At 33.8% G+C, this 5827-nt stretch overlaps 1 pseudogene; it reads right to left on the bottom strand.

The window, feature by feature from the left end:
* Positions 1-654: 654 nt before the first annotated feature.
* Positions 655-1400, bottom strand: LOC101691465 (annotated as a pseudogene).
* Positions 1401-5827: the final 4427 nt, after the last annotated feature.

Below are 5827 nucleotides of genomic sequence, written 5' to 3'. Positions count from 1 at the left end.
CAGTGGAGCAGACTTTTAAAAGTCCTGATTTTGTGCTCCGTTGTTCTGCCGCTTGCCGGGAGCCTCCCCTCCCCCCGCGGTCTATCTTCCCATCGCTTTGGATTCACTTCTCCACCAGTCCTACCTTTCAGAAAGTGGTTGATTTTCTGTTTCTAGAATTGTTGCTCTTCTCTTTGATCTTTTGTTGGATTTGTAGGTGTTCGCAATGGTTTGATAAGCTATCTAGCTGATCTCCTGCTACCTGATGTCATCTCAGCCTGCTACTTCTCCACCATCTTGACTCCAGGACAAAATATTCTACTAGGTAAATCATGAAAGACAAGAAAAATGGTGCCTTGGGCCTAAGTCATAAAGACCCATGAAGTTACTGAAAAGGATTTGAAATTTGTCTAAAGATTCATTGGCAACCACTAGAGGATTTTTAACTAATAATGTGATATGATAATTTTGCATTTTTATTTTTTTAAAGATTTGCTTATTTATTTGAGAGCGAGAAAGCATGAGAGTGGGAGAGGTTGTGAAGTAAATATGACTAAAAAAAAAAAAATAGTCCATAAAGATGTGGTCAAGAAATTTTACCATTATTAAAATTCCTTTTGTTTTCCCTTCAGTGAAATTGAAGTATTCCCAAAGTCCTGAATCTATTATTTCTTCCTAGTTTTCCAACAGCTGTCATTTGTCTTCTTTTTGGTCTGTTTAGTAGAAAATGAACTATCTGGAGGACATCATCATTAAAACCTTTCACATTATCTTCAGTTGTTTCATAAAGAGGCTTACTTTGTGTCCCCCAACATATATTTTTAGGAGGGTTATTTTGATCCCCTTGTGTAGTCAATGCCAAAGTATTTAACTGGTAGCAGAAAAAGGAAAAGTATTTTCCATCTGTGATCATGCCATGAGGGACAAAAGGCTGAGTAACATCTGCTTCACTCCAAAATCCTTGATACAGAGCTTGTGCTCCAGTCCAAGCAAAGAGGCTTGCAATAGCATTAGCTCTAAAAATAACTTCTATCTGATCAACACAGTTCCATTTCAAAAAGCCTTTCCATTTTTAATTTGTCAGGTAACAGGTGAAACTGTGTGTGACCATAGCAGTATGGATCTGCTGTCTTTGAGCCAATAAATATGTTATATTCATATTGTCATTTGAATAATGGAAGTTTGTCTGGCTTACAAGTTATAACAGGGATTTTGACAGGTATAGAATAATTCAGTGGCACAAACTCTGGGAGTTGTTTGGATATTTGAATCTGGTTGTGTGATTTATCATTTATTTGGTATCACACAGCATCAACGCAACCTTTCTGATGACTACTAGAAAGAATTTATTCACCTCACAACCAGTAAAATTGGACTGGATAAGGAAGGGAATGAAGATAGAAAAATGTAGGTAGAGACATCATAGAAGATACAAAGACCCAGAAATCAAACTGTGGTATAATAGAAGAAATGAAAGAGCAAAAAGCAAATGAAATTTCGGTGTGAGAGAGGAATACTTGAATTAATTCTTTCAAAAGACATAACTTTTATTTTCAGGTAATGGTATGATCAAGGTATACCCATAAGCTTAGGTGTATGAAATAACACTAATGACAAGAAGATCCAGGAACTGAGAAGCCATATTATTGAATAATTTGTTCTGTTCCGAAGGATAAAAGTAGAACTTGGGGTAGAAGAAGTCTATGAGCGATGTGCTGAAAACTGGTAGTTAGAAGGGCATTTAAAACTTCATAAGTCAGATGAGAAGTGACTCAAAGGATCAAGTTATTTTTCTTTCATTCACTGAAGTCCATAGTTCACATTAGAATTTTTTTTTAAAGATTTTATTTATTTACTTGAGAGAGAGACAGTGAGAGAGAGCATGAACGAGGAGAAGGTCAGAGAGAGAAGCAGACTCCCAATGGAGCTGGGAGTCTGATGCGGGACTCGATCCCAGGACTCCAGGATCATGACCTGAGCCGAAGGCAGTCGTCCAACCAACTGAGCCACCCAGGCGTCCCCACATTAGAATTTTTTTTGAAAGATTTTATTTATTTATTTGAGACAGAGAAAGAGAGAAAGAGAGTGAGAGAGAGAGCACAAGTGGGGCTCAGGAAGGGCAGAGAGAGGAGAAGCAGACTCCTGGCTAAGCAGGGAGCCTGACACAGGGCTCCATTCCAGAACCCGGGGATCATGACCTGAGCCAAAGGCAGATGCTTACCTGACTGAGAACCCAGGCACCCCTACATTAGGATTTATTTTTTGTGTTGGACAATTCCATGGGTTTTGCCAAATGCATCATGTCATATATCCTACATTTTGATATAATACAGAATACTTTCACAAAGCTATAAATCTGTGCTTCACCTGTTCATAGCTCCTAACCATGTCCTTCCTCATTATTGTTTTAATTTGCCATTCCCTGATGTCATATGACATTGAGCATCTTTTTATAGACTTTTTAACCATCTGTTTATTTTTTTCAGTGAGATATCTGTTCAGGTCGTTGGCCCATTTTTTAAATCGAGTTGTTGGTTATCTTATTGTTGAATTTTATTCATTTTGAATAAAAGTACTTTATTTGATGTGTTTTTTGTAAATATTTTCTCCCAGTCTGTGGCATGTCTTCTCATTCTCTTACACAGTGCAGTTTTTATTTTTAATGAAGTCTATCTTATCAAGAATTTCTTTCATAGATCATGGCTTTGGTGTTATATCTAAAAAATCACCATCATACCCAAGGTCTTCTAATTTTCTGTGTTATCATCTAGTAGTTTTAGTTTTTTATATTAAATTTTGTTATGTGATCCATTTGGGGTTAATTTTTGTAAATGATATAAAATTTGTGTCTAGATTCATTTTCCTTCTTTGCATGTAGATGTCCAACTGTCCCAACTCCACATGTTGAAAAACTCTTTGTTCCGTTTTGCTTTTTGACACTTCTTTGTCAGACAACAGCTGACTATATTTGTATGGAGTTTATTTCTAGGTCCTCTATTATGTTCCATTGACCCATTTGTCTTAGCTATTATCACTTAATAATATGTCTTGAAGTCAGCTTATGTTCATCTTCCAACTCTGTTATTCTTCAATATCGTCTTGGCCATTTGGCCCCTTTTGACTTTCCTTACACATTATAGAATAATTTTGCTGATATCCACAAAATAGCTTTTGATTGGGATTGATTGAATTCAATCTATAGAGCAGTCTAGAAAGAACTGACATTTTAACAATGTTGGATTTCCTATCCATGAACATGGAATATTTCTCCATTTAGTTTTTTTATTCATTTAATCAGAATTTGTAACTTTTGTCTTATAGATTTTCTGTGTATTCTGTTACATTTATTCTAAATTATTTCTTTCTTTTTGGGGATAAGGTGTTAATATAATTGATACTGTGTTTCTAATTTCAAACCCCAACTTTTCATAGCTGCATTATAGGGAGGGAAGATTCTCACCCTTAAAGGGTTTTATAGTATTTTTTACTAAGTTGGTAACATTCTCCTTTATTCCTAATTTCCTGAGAGTTTTATCAAAATGGATGTTAGATTTTATCAAATGTTATTTCTGCATCTATTAATATGGTCATGTGATTTTTCTTTTCTAGCTTGTTGACTAGATGAATTACATTGATTGATTTTTGAATGTTGAACAGGACTTGAGTATTTGTAATGAATCCTATTTGGGCATGGTATATTATTTATTTTTTTAAAATATGAGAATATATTTCATTGTTTATGTAAAAACAGATAATAGTAAATAATTTAAATGTCTGGCATTAACAGATAGCTAAACACATTATTTCATCCATATGATGGGATATTATATATTTATTAAAATGACGAGGTCTATATTTGACATGGAAGTATATTCATAAGATAGTGCATAAGATAGTGTTAGTGCAAAGTAAGTTGTAAAATACACAGTTTGAACAGATTTTGTAAACAAATAGATATTTATAAATTTCACAAGAAAAAGGAAGTATATCCATAAAATATTAACAGTGATTATTTTTAAATGGTGATATGCATAATTAAAATGCTTTTACTTTTGAATATTTTCTAACTTTTCTGAAAAGAATATGTATTAATTGTGGAAGCAAAATGGGGGAAAACAGAAGTCTCATCCTGGTACTCCTATATATTTCTTTTTATACATTATTGGATTTGGTTTGTTATTTTGTTAAGAATTTTTGCATCTATATTTATGAAAGATACTGGTTTGTAGTTTCTTGCGATGTCTTTGTCTAGTTTTGGTATTAGCACAATGCTAGCCGCACAGAATAAGCCAGGAAGTATTCCCTCTGTTTCAACTTTTTGCTGAGGTTGTAGATAAGTGGTGTCATTTCTTAAATGCTTGGTCAGTTTCCCAATGCCACCACCTGGGTCCTATACCTTTTTTTTTTTTTTGGTAAGATTATTGGTTGTCAATTCAGATCCTTTAAATGATATGCGCCTGTTCATATGGTCTACCTCTTTGTGTGAGTTTTGGTAAATTTTGGCTATCAAAGAATTGGCTCATTTCATCCAAGTTATCAAATTTGTGGGCATATAATCATCTATTATATTTCTTTGTTCTATTTTAGTATCTGTGGAATCAATAGTAATGGATCCTCCCACAGTTCTTAATATTAGTAATTTATCTTCTCTCTCCTTTTCTTGGTTAGCCTGGATAGGGATGTATTAATTATATTGTTAAAAAAATCTTTTGGTTTTATCAATTTTCTTTATCATATTCCTGTTTTCTAGTCCATTGATGTATGCCTTAATTTTTATTACTTCTTTTCATTTCAGGCTTTAGGTTTACATTGGTTTTCTTTCTCTAGTTTCTTAAGGCAGCAATTTAGATTATGAACTTTAGGTCTTATTTCATTTCTAATGCATGCATTTGATGTTTTAAACTTCCCTCTAGGTGCACTTGGGTGGTTCAGTCAGTTAAGCATCTGCGTCTGACTCGGGTCATGATCCCAGAGTACTGGGATTGAGCCCCACATCAGCCTTCTTGCTCAGCGGGCAGCCTACTTCTCCTTCTGCTTGCAGCTCAGCCTGTTTGTGCTCTCTCTCTCTCTGATAAATAAACAAATAAAATAAAATAAAATCTTAAAAGAAAATAAAAGAATAATCTTCTCTCTAAGCACTGCTTTTGCTTTAGTCCACAAATTTTGATGTTATACTTTCATTTTCACTTTTTAGTGTCTGCCCTGGGGTTTGAAGTATACTAACTAATCTAATACACTTTCAAATAACACTCTACCATTCCATGGGTAATGCATAATCCAATAGGATATTACCAATTCCTCTATTCCATCTCTTTTAACATTGCTGTCATTTATTGAGTTTATTCATAAATATAATTACTCAATGTATTTTTACTATTATTTTGAGCAGTTATTTTTTAGATCAATTAAGAATAAAAAATATTTTATCTTCATTTATTTCTTCTCTAATACTTTCTTTTCTTTATCTAAATCTGATTCTCTGACCTAACTGATCAAAGAACTTCTTTTAATGTTCTTTACAAGGCAGGCTTACAATGACAAATTCCTAGCTTTTGTTTGTGTAAGACAGTACTTCTCCTTCAGTTTTGAAAACTAATTTCACAGATACAGAATTCTAGATAGGTGAGATTTTGTTTTTCCTTTTAAATCTTTAAATATTTCACTGTATCCTCTCCTTGCTTGCATATTTTCTGAAGAGAAGTTCAGGGTAATTCATATTCCTCTTCCTCTATAGGTAGTGTTCCCCCCACCCTACCTTCTTTCAAGATTTTCTCTTTGTATTTGCTTTTCTGCAGTTTGAGTATGATATGTCTAGGCTTACAGTATATTGTTGTTGTTGCCCTGCTTG

The sequence above is a fragment of the Mustela putorius genome, unplaced genomic scaffold (assembly GCF_011764305.1).
Source record: "Mustela putorius furo isolate JIRA1106 unplaced genomic scaffold, ASM1176430v1.1 tig00003869_pilon_pilon_pilon, whole genome shotgun sequence".
In the NCBI taxonomy this organism is placed as follows: domain Eukaryota; kingdom Metazoa; phylum Chordata; class Mammalia; order Carnivora; family Mustelidae; genus Mustela; species Mustela putorius.
Note: the sequence above shows the minus strand (reverse complement) of the source record. Positions and strands in the feature narration are given on the sequence as shown.